This window comes from Castor canadensis, chromosome 6, assembly GCF_047511655.1.
Source record: "Castor canadensis chromosome 6, mCasCan1.hap1v2, whole genome shotgun sequence".
Taxonomy (NCBI): domain Eukaryota; kingdom Metazoa; phylum Chordata; class Mammalia; order Rodentia; family Castoridae; genus Castor; species Castor canadensis.
The window spans coordinates 23,565,242-23,581,222 of NC_133391.1; the positions used below are offsets into that span (position 1 = coordinate 23,565,242).

Genomic DNA, 15,981 nt, shown 5'->3' on the forward strand with positions numbered 1-15,981 from the left:
AGAAGTTTTAGGGCAGGTTCACTATACTGGTGTCTGGCACAGCACCTTGCACGTAATAACTAGCAATATTTAATTGATCTTGTTACAAACTAATTGTCTTCAACAATATTCCTGGGTATGAGAACCTTTCCATTTTCCTAGCTTGTTCACAGTCTGTGAAGATTCTAAGCTGTGGCTGACACTCACCTTAACTCGTCCAATATATTCCAAGGGGAAAAAAACCCTAAATCCCAATGTGTCCCTACCATAATGGGACACATCAACTGATCCAAGGCTAAGAAATAGAGCAAAGTCAGAAATGGATGGCACTTCCCCTATAGGCTTGCAAGTTGAAATCCTATCTTCTTTTAAAAAACTCTGAAAATTGGAGTGAAACTCAACTCTGATTTCCCCGTTTCAGTCCCATCTCTCTCTAACCAGGTTCAAACTCACTCTCTGATTTCTTCCTTATGCTCTTGTACCCACCACAGCCAGGTCTCGTGACCATAGCTCTCCACTGAAATTGCTCATGATTTGCAAAGTCTCAGATACCTCCTAATGGTCAAATATTATGACTTCTTTGATGGGTATATTTTTGGTCACTCTGCAACACATGTATTTTGGAACATACTCTTTCTTGAAACTCTCATTTCTGGTGACTTACATGACATCACACTTTTCATGTTCCCTTTCCATTTCTGACCACTTTCTCTCTCTTCTTTTTCAAGTTCTAATTCTCCAGCTAACTCTTTGAAGGCTGATGTTCTCAGAGAATCATCATTGACTTCTGTTCCACTTTTACATTTTTTCCTAAGAAAATTCTCCCCTGGTCACCCTTCACCTACTGACTCCTACCCACAGTTCAATCCCTTGGGCAGGGCCTAATCTACACCAGTAGGAAGCTGAGACTGTGAGACCTCTGCACCCCCAAGGATTGTGTACTCGGATGTAGCCATAGAGGAGAGTGGTATTTAAAAAAAAAGTATCCCCCAAGCACAAAACCAGCAGTCACAGAGAACATGGATTAAAGGATTCTCCTAGGAAGCAGAGCCAGAAGCCACCAAATTATAAACTAACCAGTGAACTTTTCTAATAGCAGAGAAGAATCTGAATGATATCTGTCCGGTAGAACTGGATAATTGCTATGGATGGTGCCTTCCTTGTAATTCATATTTCTCTTTTTCCTGAGTGGGAAATTTTATAACAGTTATTCTACTTCTCCTCCACCATTACATCAATAAGAATCCTAAATGAGGCTGGAGTGTGGCTTAAGTGGTAGGGTGACTTGTAAGTGCAAGGCCCTGAGTTCAAGCCCCATTAACATCCAAAAAAAAAAAAAAAACTCCTAAATGAGTAAATTTAAGGACTATTCCTATAACATGTTTGAAAGAATAAGAAAAAATTTGCAAGAAGTGACTTGGTAAGTGCAAAAGAAATTTCAAGAACTTCTGGTACAATCTTAAGACAGATCTTTTCCATCTCTAATATGTACAAAAACACACCCACTGAAGGCATTCTGACCCAAGCAAGAAGGTGTAGTCTAAGTGTTAGGAACTACTTTCTAACTGTAAGGTCACTCAAACACTACCAGAGTTTACCAAAGGAGTTTATGGAGCCTCCCTCAGAGGTTTTCAGGAATGGTTAGACATGCATTTAAAGGAATTACTTTAAGATAACTTGAATGTACTTCTCTGGCACCAGGGAGTTGAACCACAAGACTGTTTTTCTATGACACTATTTCCTGGCTGGAAATTGAAGGTGGGAAAAGAAAATAACAGTGAGTTTGAAGTTATGGATTTTATTATTTGAATCATTTCCTCATATTTAATGAGCTGCAAATTTCACCATTTATGGCATTTGAATATATTCAAGACTCTGGGATGTTTGTCATACCCTTGCCAAACAGGATTTATTTAATTTCTGACTAATTTATACTTAGGATTTCTCTGAAGCAGACATAAAGTCTTGGTTCTGGCTCTGGCTTTATAACTTCCAGTCAAGTCAGAGAACCACAAGACTGGGCTACCACAATGGACTGACCTCTGTTGTCCAAGGACGTCTTGGCTGGCCCAGACGTTCTTTGATCCTTGAAACTAGTATTTGAAGTCACACAGAGGTACCACCTCTATAGTTTGGAAGCACTTAATTGTTCCAACCAAAATATCCATGCAGTCAACTCTCCTTTAATGGGTTAATGGAGAAAAGCAATGACTAAATTCCAAATCATGAATAAAACAAGACTACGAGTACAGTTAATCCACGCTCGACACATTGCCTCAACACTCTAAATTAATGATGAAAGAAAACATATACAAAATGGTAAGGGGAAACTGAGTCAAAGCAGCCTTGGAGGTCAGGGCCATCAAGTATGGGGCTTATGGGAGAACACTAGACTATGCTCCATAGTCTCATTTTTTTGTTCTTTAACAAAAATTTTGGATACAGATTTCTTTCTGAAGGAGTGCAGAGAAACAAGGTTGCTTTAAAACTCCTCACCAGCACTTTAATTAAGAAACAAAGTATTTGTTAGGCAAATTGTGGAAAGGCTGGAGCAGAATACTGCTCATCGGTGACCACTACAAATGATACCATTTTCAGCTTCACAAAATGCCTGGCAAGTGATGTATTTATCATATTGCACAAACAGGGCTTCTCCACTTCTCTCAGGACCTTCACCAGGACTACAGAGCTGACAGGTATGATGCCTGTACAGGTAGAGATGCCTGGACTGTTGCTATGACATTTATAGGACACTGACTAAGACACAGGGGTGTCATGGCCAAAGCATAGTCATCCTGAGTGCTTTGCATCTAGAAAATGTGCCAGAAGCAAACCAAAAGAAGCCCTGGTAGGAGGAAAGAAAATGAAACTGGACAAGGTGTTCTTTCATGAAGAAGGTGAACAAGGAATGAGCCCATGTGGCTGGCTCCTCTTGGGGCAAGCAGTGGATAAATTGCCATTGGCATTGGGAAGCCAGGGATCAATTCTGCAGTTGTCCCACCTCCTGTCTATGTGTCCTTCAGAAAGTACATTAAAAAAAATGAGAAGGAAAAGGGAAAGGAGAAAGAAAAGCCTGTATGATAACCACCTTAATGCATTGTTGTGAGGGTGAAAACACTGTGTGAAAGTTCTTTGCAAAGTACAGAATTGTCTAGAAAACAAAGAATTACTATGTTTATTATTGAATAATCTTCACTTCAGTAATCATCAATGTGGTGCCCTCTGAAGCATCACCTCACTCTGTCCCAAAATTCACCTGGAAGTTGAGTAATAAGGCAATTTCCAGTGAATAAAAAAAGACACAATACTTAAAAGATAAAGCCTGATACATACTACAATCCTTGGGCCACATACGCAATGTGTGTCAAGTACCATGCCTAGTACATGGTATGTCATTAGTAGTGATAAATAGTTATGTATAGACATGTACATATACATATGCATGTGTGTCTTATCACATACTTAATCTGTTGTCTCTCTAACAACTTCTCTGAGACAATGAAGAGTTTTTATAAGACCTGGATACCTAGTGGTTGGTTATACAAACAATTTATGTCTTTCTATTACCTGAAAGTCTTTGCTTAGACTGGAGTCATTTTTTTCCTGTCCTATACTGTAGAGTGGTTATTGCTTTCTCTGGGATTACCAAAAGAACAACTCATTGAATAACTGTTAATACTGCTGTGCACTTGTCACTGACTACACAATTTACACATAACCCTTCTGAGGCACTGAGCACCAATACCCCTGAGAAGTTACCACATGACCCTCACTGTAACAGGCAAGTTCCATGGTTTATCCTGCTCAGTCCTAACTGCAATAATGAAAAAGACCTGTTTTTCAGATGAGAAAGGTAAGAGCCACTAATATTAGGATGTTCTCAAATTCACACAGTTCCAGTTTTGGAACTCTAGCAGTTCAGCTTCCTCATTGTAAACACGTTGAAATAGTCACAGTTAATTTGCTTGTAAGACACAAGATTCACAAAACTGTGCCCAGATCACACAGCTGTCTGTAGAACAGTCCTATCAGTGGACAGGAATTCGAATCTTTCTCAACACCCAAACAGGCATGAGTAAAATTAATATGGCTGCAATCCTCAAAACAAAGTTATCACATTTGACCCAGTTTTTAAATGCCCTTCAGTTATAGTTCCTTGGATTTGGACTTGGGGGCATTTCTTAGATTTTCGTTAGAAGGAGGAAGTCCATTCTTCCTTAGACTAGTCATTTTTAGAACTAAGAAAAGACAGAATTTTACAAGCAAAAACTTTGTGAGTTAAAAGATTTTTCAAAACCCTTAGAAGTGCAATTCTACTGATGTCTGATCAATTAGAAATTACTTGCTATAGAACTATGCTCTCAGACCTCTGAAGAATGGCACCTCCCAGAAGACAAGGGATCTATTTTATCATGTTTTGCACCCTGTACTTGTGGTAGCTGTCAAATGTCTTTCTGTCTCGTGAGATCATAAGCCAAACTAAATAAGGGTAGGTACTACCCATCTTCCCCAGGCTTTTCCACAGGGCTTCACACACGCGCGCGCACACACACACACACACACACACACACACACACACACACACAGCATTTACTGAACAACTATGGCATGAAGGAAGTAACTAAAGATTTCACCATTTGGCCCTACAAAGTACAGTAGGCCACTTTAGTGGCTCCTAGAGGGTCAACAACTCTTAACACAAGACCTTGCTTTAATATTTTAAAAATCACATTACTGAACATTTTTGTCTCATCAGATTTCCTGATAAGATTTTCTGGCTATAAAATGATTAAAACCAAACTCTCAAAACTGATCTCACCCCAAAATAAGAGAGCGGTGGCCATCCCTGCATTCAGTCACTACCACTCACTCCTGAGCCAGTTCACCTCAAAAACAGGCCCTTCCCTTAAATTCACAGGGATTTTTCCAGATTTTTTCCTCAACAAGGAGCTGTCTGGTTCTATCTGATGCTCACTAACTAAAATTCCAAAGACAACTCACCTGCAAACTGCCCAAGAGTAACCACACTGAGCCAAGACATAAGAAAACTACTCAATATGAAAAACAAGAAATATTAGTGTTAAGGTTAGAATTTTCAGAGGCAGCTCTAGCAAAATATAATTAAAACCTCTAACCCTCCCTTCTTTGGTCATTAATACTATTTTATTGATGAAAATGAACTTTATAATGGCTTTTTATGGTAGTGGGGTTTAAACTCAGGGCTTCATGCTTGCTAGGCAGGTGCTCTACCACTTAACCCATGACTCCAGCCTTTTTAGCTCTGGTTGTTTTGGAGAGAGGGTCTTGCTCTTAGCCCAGGCTGGCCTGGACCACGATCCTCCTATTTATGCTTCTCACCATAGCTGAGATGACAGGCGCACACCATCACACACAGGTTTTTCCCATTGAGATGGGGTCTCACATACTTTTTTTTTTTCTGAACTGGCCTGGAACTGTGGTCCTCACTATCTCAGCTTCCCACATAGCATTGGATGACGGGCACACACCACCATGCCCAGCTATTAGTTGAGACACGATAGTCTCAAGACTTTTTGCCAGGGCTGGACTTGAACACTGATCACCCCAAAATCAGTCTCCCAAGTAGTTAGGATTACAGATGTGAGCCACCAGCACCCAGCTAAGGTATGGTTTTTAATTAGGTGCTTTAGTCTAGAATCATCCCTACATCTGCAAATCAACATGTCTATTTCCAAATGCTCACTTCCTATAACATAGCCATGTTACCCTTTATGTAACTTTCTTCTCTCAAATTCTCTCATCAATATTGGCAGAATACCCAAAAGATGCACTCTGCAGCATCTTTTGCAGACTGAGCCATTCTCACCTGAAACAATGGTGTCCTCCTTTCTGCAAATGAGCCTCTACGGTAATAACTCATTTAGCAATTTTTACCCAATGAGATTTACAGCCTCTGTTGAAAATAACAACGCGTTACTTGCACTTTCATGGAAGCCCAACTAATGGTCTATGAAGCATAGTTTTATATAAACTCAAGATAAAAAAATGAATCGCCCTTGTGTGTAACCTTTGGCCATGATTCTGAAAAGTTTTCTCAATATATTTTAGTAAGACATGCTCAACTAGAATTCTTCTTTCTTATGGATTTTCTTCTGATGTTTTCTGGCTTCTTTTCTCTTTTATAAGTACTAGGCAAGTCTGTGGCTTTCAGGTAGTGATACCCAAGTTCAAATTCTTCTTTATGTCACGAAGTTAAATAAGGTATGATCACTGTATTTCTGTTTTTCAACAATGGCAATAAAAACTTACTTTACTCTTCTCTTTTATATTTATGCTATAATATGTCACCCATATAAAAGATCATATCAACTGTTTATATTTCTGAGAGCAATAATAAAATGGTCACCCTGGTATTCACCACCCACCTTAGGACACAAGGCTTTGCTGGGACCTCTAGGCTCCTTGGTGCCTCCCCAGTTATGTCCCTCTCCTTGTCTCCTCCTCTCCCACTCCCCAGATAACCAGTACTCTGAAATTTACCATAACTATCTCCTTCCTTTCTCTATAGAATTGCCCACTATTTGTGAATTCATTTTTAAAAGTTTGTCTGTTTGAAGAGACTAGAGGAGAAAGGAAAGAAGAGAACGATGGAGAGTGAATAATATTGACATACATTCCACTGTGTATAGCAAGACTCACTGGAACACACTGAAAACTGTTGAACAATAAAGGGCTGGGGGGAAGGGTAAGGAAGAGTAACAGAGGGAGCTAGACTGACTAATGTACAATGTATTCACAGGTAAAGCACCAAGGCCAAACCCACTGAACAACAAACACACACTTAAACAATGAAGGGCAGGAATGTGAAACAGGTCGTGATAAGGGGAGGGCATGAGTTGGAGGGGGAGGGTAAATGCAGAGGGTAAAGGAGAGTGAAAATGGTTGATGTATTTTCTATACATGTAGAATATGGAACATAGAATATGGGTACATTGTAAGCATATATGGAAATGTCACATGAAACCCCTGTTCAACTATTACAAACTAATAAAAACATTAAAAATAAAGTATACTTTCACACACAAATAAAACACTTTGTCTCTTCTAAAACTTCATAAGAATGGGAACACACTTTATGGATTTGTCTGTGATTTGTTTCTTTTACTCTATATAATGCTTTATTTGTTTGGTTTTTTCTGTGATTGGCATTACCATAAATGCAAAAGCAAATCGGGTCTGGTTCGGTAACAACAGCATGTGCTAATTCTTACACCATCACTGAAGCTGGTGGTGTTACTAGCTTTAATATCTTTGTGGGTTTTTATAATATGAGTGTGTTTTCCTTCCATAACAAGAAAAGCTCTTTAAAATTAGTGTTTGTTGAATGAAGACATTGTTAGAAAACTCTACAAATTCCTGTGAATGTATATACATATACACTTCTCTACCTAGAGTTCAAGAAAAAATATGGGGAAAGACAAGTAGAAAGTTTTGTTCCACTCAAGAATAAAATTCAGCCAGGTGCCAGTGGCTCACGCCTGTAATTCTACCTACTTGGGAGGGTGAGATCAGGAGAATCATGATTCAAGGTCAGCCCAGGCACACAGTCCCCAAGATCCCCTCTCCAAAATAACCAGAGCAGAATGGACTGGAGGTGTGGCTCAAGAGGTAGAGTGCCTGTTTTGCATGTGCAGAACCCTGAGTTCAAACCCCGGTACCACCAAAAAAAGTTTAGTTCATTTAATAACAATAATAATAATGGGACATGAGTACATAAGGAGGCCTGGGGGATGGGTAGAAGGAAAGGGGAGGTAGGATGGGTACTGGAAGCTGATGACAGCAAATGAAACCTATCATATACTGTTTGAAAAAGGAGGGGGGGGCTAAGGGCATGGACGAGAGGGAATGAACCGTGTTCAGAGTACACCAACACATCTGTGGAATTATCACAATGAAGCTCCCTTGTATGAAAATTTTTAAAAAATAAAAGATTAGAAAATAATGAACTAAGGATCTACTTATGAAGTGAGAAAAAGAACAGAATAAACCCAAACAATAAAAAAGAATAAGGGCCAAAATTAATAAAATGAAAAACAGTGGACTGTTCAACGGAGTCAAGTTCATTTTAAATTCTCTCAGGCACATCCACGGAGCAAAGCCAGCACGCGCTTACCTGCTCTGTGGGCAGACTCCCCAGGCCTCCTCCAAGTGATGGGGTTTCATTCTACGCCCTTGAGTTCTCTTCTTTGCTGAAATCCCATCAGGAGATGTATTTGTGGCATCTAAAATTTTTCTTTTTGCTCTATAAATAGCTTGCAGGAAGAAGTTACATTAAGGTCACAAGTACACAGCAGGTAATATTTTTTTAAAAAAATAAATTTTAAAAATCTGTTGAAGCATTTGAAAGAGGCATTAGCTCCATCATTTTCAAGTATTATATTATAATCTTGCCACCTGCCTCAAAAATTGTGCAAGTTAATGTGATAAAATAATTTGAATTCCTTCAAAATAGGCACTCTAAAAATAAAGTTGTTTCATACTGTTCCAATAACTTTGGGTCTTATTTTGAAAAGAAAATACATAAGGATGGAATAAAAGACAAATGCAAATTATATTCTAATCATTCATTCTCAAGCAAATGCTTTTTAAAAGGTCTGCAGATGTTAGCTCAAGTGCTGGAACACCTAGCAAGTGTAAGGCCTTCAGTTCAAATCCCAGTACTACCAAGGGAAAGGGGAAGGGAAGGAAAGGGAAGGGAAGGAGGAAAAAAAGGAGGGAAAAAAGGGATGGAGGGGGGAAGGAAGGAAGGGAGGGAGGGAGGGAGGGAGGAAAAGGTGAAGATTGGACCTGGGTGACAAAAGTTGACTATTTTGTTCTTAATTAGAATTATTGACATTACAAATCATGAATGTAAAACAATGAAAATCACTAAGCAAGTACCTATACAGCTCCCACTCTGATCAAGAAACAGGACATCCCCAGCACCACAGAAATCCAAAGGGGACTCTGGTAAGTATTTTTTAGGGAATTGCCTGACCCTTCACCTCAAGGCAAGGAACAGATACTTTAAAAGGAGGCAATGGGGTTTATTGCGGCACTATTCACAATAGCCAAGTTATGGAAACAGCCAAGATGCCCCAGCACTGACGAATGGATTAAGAAAATGTGGTATCTATACACAATGGAATTTTATGCAGCCATGAAGAAGAACGAAATGTTATCATTCGCTGGTAAATGGATGGAATTGGAGAACATCATTCTGAGTGAGGTTAGCCTGGCTCAAAAGACCAAAAATCTTATGTTCTCCCTCATATGTGGACATTAGATCAAGGGCAAAAACAACAAGGGGATTGGACTATGAGCACATGATAAAAGCGAGAGCACACAAGGGAGGGGTGAGGATAGGTAAGACACCTAAAAAACTAGCTAGCATTTGTTGCCCTTAACGCAGAGAAACTAAAGCAGATACCTTAAAGCAACTGAGGCCAATAGGAAAAGGGGAACAGGTACTAGAGAAAAGGTTAGATCAAAAAGAATTAACCTAGAAGGTAACACCCACGCACAGAAATCAATGTGAGTCAATGCCCTGTATAGCTATCCTTATCTCAACCAGCAAAACCCCTTGTTCCTTCCTATTATTGCTTATACTCTCTCTACAACAAAATTAGAGATAAGGGCAAAATAGTTTCTGCGGGGTATTGAGGGGGGGAGCGGGAGGGGGTGGAGTGGGTGGTAAGGGAGGGGGTGGGGGCAAGGGGGAGAAATGAACCAAGCCTTGTATGCACATATGAATAATAAAAGAAAAATGAAAGAAAAAAAAAAAAGGAGGCAATGGGGACTGGGCATAGTGGTGCACACCTGTAACCCCATCTACACAGGAAGCAGAGGTAGAAGGATCTCAGTCTGAGGCCAGTCCCAGCAAAAAAGTGTGAGTTTCCATGTGAAAAAATAACTAGTTAAAAAGGGGGGGCCAGGAGTGTGGCTCAAGTGTTATTAGAGCATCTGCCTAGGAAGTGTGAGGCCCTGAGTTCAAACCCTAGTTGAACCAAAAAACAAAAACAAAAAAAGGAAAAAAAAAAAAGAGGCAATGTCTTCTGCTGTTGGGAACCAAGAGCAAAAGGTTAGTCAAGTATCCTATGCAGGAAAGTGACTTTTTCTGGGAATTTTTCAGGGCAAAGAATGTAGTGTTGAGTAATCATCTCTCTTGGACCAAATGCTGTCTGGTGTGGAAGAAAGAACTGTGTGTGGAATTTTAGGTACTAAGAGTGCCTCCAGAAAAATGAACAAGCATCAACAGAAAGAAGTGAGGGTTTTTATTCACTGAGGAAATGAAAGACTGAACAACTAGACTAAATAGAAAGGCATCTGCCCATGTCAAGGGATGGAGATTTGGGTCTCAGCTCTGAAGAAGTGACATGTGTACCTATATTAATGTTATCCATGACTATAACAAAATACCCCAAGCTGGCAGTGGGTAAAGAAAAGAGAGGTCTTTAGTTCACAGTTCTGAAGGTTTAAGAGCATGGGCAAAATCAGCTTGGCTCCAGTGTGAACCTCACAGTGGGAGCATGTATCTGAGAGAGAGACCAACATGTTTGGTGAGGAAGGTAGAGTGGGGATGAGTCAGTCTTACTCTTTTATAAGAACTAACTCAGAATATCAAGAAGAACTACCTTAATATCGAGAAGTTCTACCTTTCAAGGGTAGAACTTTCAATGACCTTTCTAGGCTCCACCTCTTAAAGGAATTATCCCTTTTTTATTGTTCATGCTGGGTGGGGTACACTGGGGTATTTACAAAAGTTGTTATAATGTAAGAAATACATCATGCTTGAATTCACCCCCTCCACCGCTCTCCGTTATCCACTCCCCCATTCCTGGAGTGGTTTCAACAGCTATCATTTTTCCATTTACATACATGTGTACATAGTACTTGCACTGTATTCACCCTTCCATGCCCTTTCCCCATCAACTCCCCCTCCCACTGATACCATACCCCTCCCCCGCCCATGGGCAGGACCAGTGCCTCCTCTCTGATTTTGTAGAAGAAAAAAGAAAAAAATGACATTTTTGCTTGTTTGTAATAAAGGTGGCTACACAGGGAGTTTTCTTGTGATATTTCCATGTATATATGTACTATAACCCCAGCTAGTTGTCTCTTCTAATTTTCTTCATTCTACCTTAGTCCCTTTCTTAGTGGTTTCAGCTGGTTTAAGAATTCTATATTTATCCTTTGTTTAAATTCATTTATTCACATGTGCATATATTGTTTGGGTCATTTCTCCACCCAAGAATTCTATATTTATTCTTATAGAGAGAGTATGACAACCATATTCATCTTCTTAGTTTCCTTCTTTCACCCTACCCCTCCTATGTGTGACCTTCCCTTAGTGTGCCCAGTTTTTCATAATATTGCTGTATTCATATTAGGTCTATATTCCACATATGAGAGAGAACAGGAATCATCACTTCTTGACATTGCCACACTGGGGAACAAGTTCCTAACACATGAAGCTTGGGAACACACTCAAGTCATACCCAAAATACAGCAGTGCCCACATAAGGAAGAATTAGCTTTAAAGTCTGCTATGTCCAGAGTGTGTCACAACCACCTCCACAATAACAGCCCTCAGTCCTCCCTTTCCTCACACCCTCCCACCCCACTGACCTGGGACATGTTAGCAATGAGGTAGCAAGGGAAGAGGGGGGAACTGGCAATAAGGTGGTCAGAGGAGCAAACCCACTGTGTAGCCAATGACATGCCACCATTCTAAGGACACAGGACTCTCAGCCTGAAGCAGACCTACCTGGCTAGGGGGGAGGGAGCTTCAGTTTAAGTCAAGTCTCACCTTTTACGGAAGGTAAGACTCTCAGAGACTGGGCATTTTCCTTTTGGGATTTTGGACTCTGAGTTACTTAAGATTGTCCAAAGGCTGGGGGTATAGTTGAGTGGCAGAGCACTTGCCTAGCAAGCATGAGTCCCTAGGTTCAACCCCCAGTACCACACACACACACACAAAGATTGTCAGTAAATTCACCAGATAACATTTTCAGAGGCAAGAGAAGAACCAGCTTCAATGAAAATACATAAATTAAAAGGTTACATTCTGGCTACGTAGTTTGACTCACTTGTGTTCAATATACACAGTGATACCACTAGTCATTTTTTTATTGTTATACTAGGGTACATTGTGGCATTTACAAAAATTTTTACAATATATCATAGTTGAATTCACACCCTCCACCATTCTACCTTATCTCCCCTCCCCCATCCCTGGAATACTTTCAACAGGTCTCATTTTCCCATTTACACACATGTGTATAGGTTTTAAGTCAGGTAGAGGACAGAGCCACACCATATCCAACTCTGGCAGCCTTTGTGGGATTTGGACCCCCCAGGTGCCCCAGTAGAATCCTCAATTATACAAGACTATCCTTCCTGGTGAAATAGCTGCCCTGGAATATAATGTTCTAGTTTTTTTTAATAGCACTACCTATTTCAACACAGTAAGTAGGGAAAACATCTCATGCCTCCATGCCCTTACCTAATGCTAAGATAGCAGGTGGACAAATGTACAGCAGGAATGAGGAAGGACACTGTGTTACCAGAGCACAAGCTTCTGCTCTGCCCTTGGCACCCTGCAAATTTTCCCCACTCAACCTCAATGCACATGGTGAAAAAGTTCATCCAAAAAAGTGTCCCTGCTGGGCTCTGATGCTGCTTGCACTTGTCAGAGTACTTCTTGCATCATATCAAAAAAAAAAGGATTATAAGCATAAGTAAAAAGTCGTTCAAAAATAATCAAAAGGTAACTTTCTTCCTTTGTTTATAGCTATGACTTCAATTTGAAACTCAGTGATTATAAAAGGGAAAGAAATCAAACACCAGAAACATACTGTCACTTGACTCCCACAGTGGAAACATATTAAAACAGGGTTTTAAGCATCAAATCTGGCACTCGATTTATATTTAACCAAGATTTATACTTCTACAACTTAAAAACTCAATACATAGAAAAAGTCACCCTCCAAATCTTTGTATATTAATCAACTAATTAAAAATTTTTTATAGCTATAAACCTTTCTCTGAGCTCTGTTTTCAACCTAATATCCATGTATATGTCTTTATTAAAGAACCTTAGTCCAAAATCCATCAGAAAGAACTTAAAAATTATTTTATCCTGGAGCTGGTAGATTAGCTTATGTGGTAGAACACCTGCCTAGCAAGTGCAAATAGCTGTGAAGATGACTCTAGACATCTTTCAGTACACTAAAGATTTTCCAACTGTGTTCTCCACAAACCTTGGGGTCTGCAGAGATGCTTCATGGGCTGCCTGGGGTTAAGGAAGAGTTTTAGCACTTTCCTACAGAATAACAGACTGCATTCAAACAAAGCAACTCCAATTTAACTTGGGCTACAGGTTGGTTTCCATATTAGGCTCCAGCTGAGGAATTTATTTGGCTAAAATAAGGAGAAAATCATTGCTTTGATGTCTCCTGTCTCTCACCATGTGACACTTTGTGCCATCTTAGGATTCAGCCAGCAAGAAGGCCATCATCAGAAACAGCCCCTTGACCTTGAACTGGAACTCTGAGCATGAGTGTGCTGTATTATCATCCACAAATTCCAGTGGAATATTGATTTTGAGTGATTACCACTGATGCCCCAGAACACAGAGATTTTAAGTCATGATTACAGGGACCTTTCAGGCTCCTGACATCCTGATTACTGATACTGGTGTGGGTGAGCTTGAAGCTGCTCCCTCCAAATGGGCAGACTCATGAGCATGACCATCTTATACACTGGGTGTAAAACAATTAATTGTCGGCAATCACAAAACGGATTCCACTGATCTGCCCAACAGTCCAAAGACATAGCAAGCATAGGAAGAAATCATTAAGGAAGTCAGCACCTAGAGTAGTAAAATTGACTACGACCCCAACGCAGTAGCACTTGTGCCAAATTCTGATTGGAATGGTGACAACATGCTGGAGCCAAGTGTGAACATGCCTTGGGTCAAGGGATGAGAAGTCACCCAGGAAGGTGGCAGTGCCCATGGAACCACACTGCTTAGAGTTCTGGATAGCCTCTGCCACCAACTCATCCAATTGACAAGCCTTTGTCTGCCCCTCCAAGATACCTACAAAATTGGTGGAACTGATAATGTCCCTGTGAGCTGAACAGACTGGGGTTCTCAAACCTGGCATGGTGGTCGCCTTTGCTCCAGTCAACAGCACAAGTGAAGTGAAGTCTGTTGAAAGATACCGGACTGCTACGTGACACTATCCCTGAGGACACTACAGGCTTCTCTGTCAAGAATGTGCCTGTCAAAGATGTCCCTCATGGCAGTGCTACTGGTGACAGTCGAAATGACCCATCAGAGGAAACAGCTGGCTTCACCGCTCAAGTGATTATCCTGAACCATCCAGGTCAAGTCAGTGTTGGCCATGCTCCAGCACAGCAGTGGAATGTCCCACAGCCCACATTCCTTGCAAGTCTGCGGGGCTGAAAGAAAAGACTGATTGCTCTTCTGGTAAGAAATTATACGATGGCCCTAAATTCTTGAAATCTGGAGACACTATCATCATGGATATGCCTCCAGGAAAGTCCGTGTGTGTTGAGAGCTCCTCTGGTCGTCCTCTTTTTGCTGTTCATGAAGTGAGACTGCTGGTTCTATGGGTGTCGCCAAGAAGAGGACAAGAAGGCTTCTGGAGCCAGCAAAGTCACCAGGTCTGCACAGAAAGCATGGAGACTATATAATATTACCTCTAACACCTGCCACCCCAGTCATCACCCGTGCGGGAAGAAGGTCTCAGAGCTGTTCGTCTCCATTGGACAGCTAAGTTTAAAAGTGAAGCCTGGTTAACAGCAGAGCATCAGAAAATCTTCAGAAGGAAAGACTATTTGGTGAACCATGTGATTCTGTATGTGTGCCAGTTTTAAATTTTTAGTTTTTAAAATCAGTACTTTTCAAAGGAAACAGCTTGACCAAAAATCTGTCACAGAATTTTGATACCCATTAAAATAAAGTTTAATAGGGAAAAAGGTACACAGAGGTCAGTATTAGGCTGGAGGAGTGGCTCTAGTGGTAGAGCGCCTGCCTAGCAAGCATGAGGCCCTCAGTTCAAACCCCACTATCACCAAAAGTCAGTATTAGAGGGTTCCCACAGTCAAATCTAAAATAATGTGTGCTATAAAATACTTTTGTTTATCTAAACCAATGTATCAGATTATAATCTCTTGAAAACATAGGAACCCATGAGTCCTCTGTGATGAGAAAAATTCAATACAGAAACAAATGGAGGTGAGCTGAGAAGTGGCTCAAGTGGCAGAGACCTACAAGCAAGCACAGTACCACACACACACACACACACACACACACACACACAAAAGCTCATAAACAAGTACAGGAGAAAACAAACTCTACTGTTTAGTACTATGCCAGCCAAAAAAATGTAGATGGAATGACATAATTAGTAAGTCACCATTGATATAATAGCAATAAATGATTCAGATGAGAATTATCAATAAACCCTAAAGTTTATAGGTAAAAGCTAGAGGAGGACTATTCTACTTTCAAGGTCTCAATGATCTCTTCACAGAAATAATCACGGAATATATACTAATTAATAGTAAAAAATGCTACTCACTTGGCTATTGTAAATAGTGCCGCGATAAACATGGGTGTTCAGGTGCCTCTGGAGTAACCTGTGTCACAGTCTTTTGGGTATATCCCCAAGAGTGGTATTGCTGGATCAAATGGTAGATCAATGTCTAGCTTTTTAAGTAGCCTCCAAATTTTTTTCCAGAGTGGTTGTACTAGTTTACATTCCCACCAACAGTGTAGGAGGGTTCCTTTTTCCCCTGCATCCTCACCAACACCTGTTGTTGGTGGTGTTGCTGATGATGGCTATTCTAACAGGGGTGAGGTGGAATCTTAGCGTGGTTTTAATTTGCATTTCCTTTATTGCTAGAGATGGTGAGCATTTTTTCATGTGTTTTTTTTTTTTTTGAACTTATTTT

At 40.4% G+C, this 15,981-nt stretch overlaps 1 pseudogene; it reads left to right on the forward strand.

The window, feature by feature from the left end:
- The first annotated feature begins 13,757 nt into the window (after positions 1-13,757).
- LOC109702952 (elongation factor 1-alpha 1 pseudogene) lies at positions 13,758-14,824 on the forward strand (annotated as a pseudogene).
- The last annotated feature ends 1,157 nt before the right edge of the window (positions 14,825-15,981 follow it).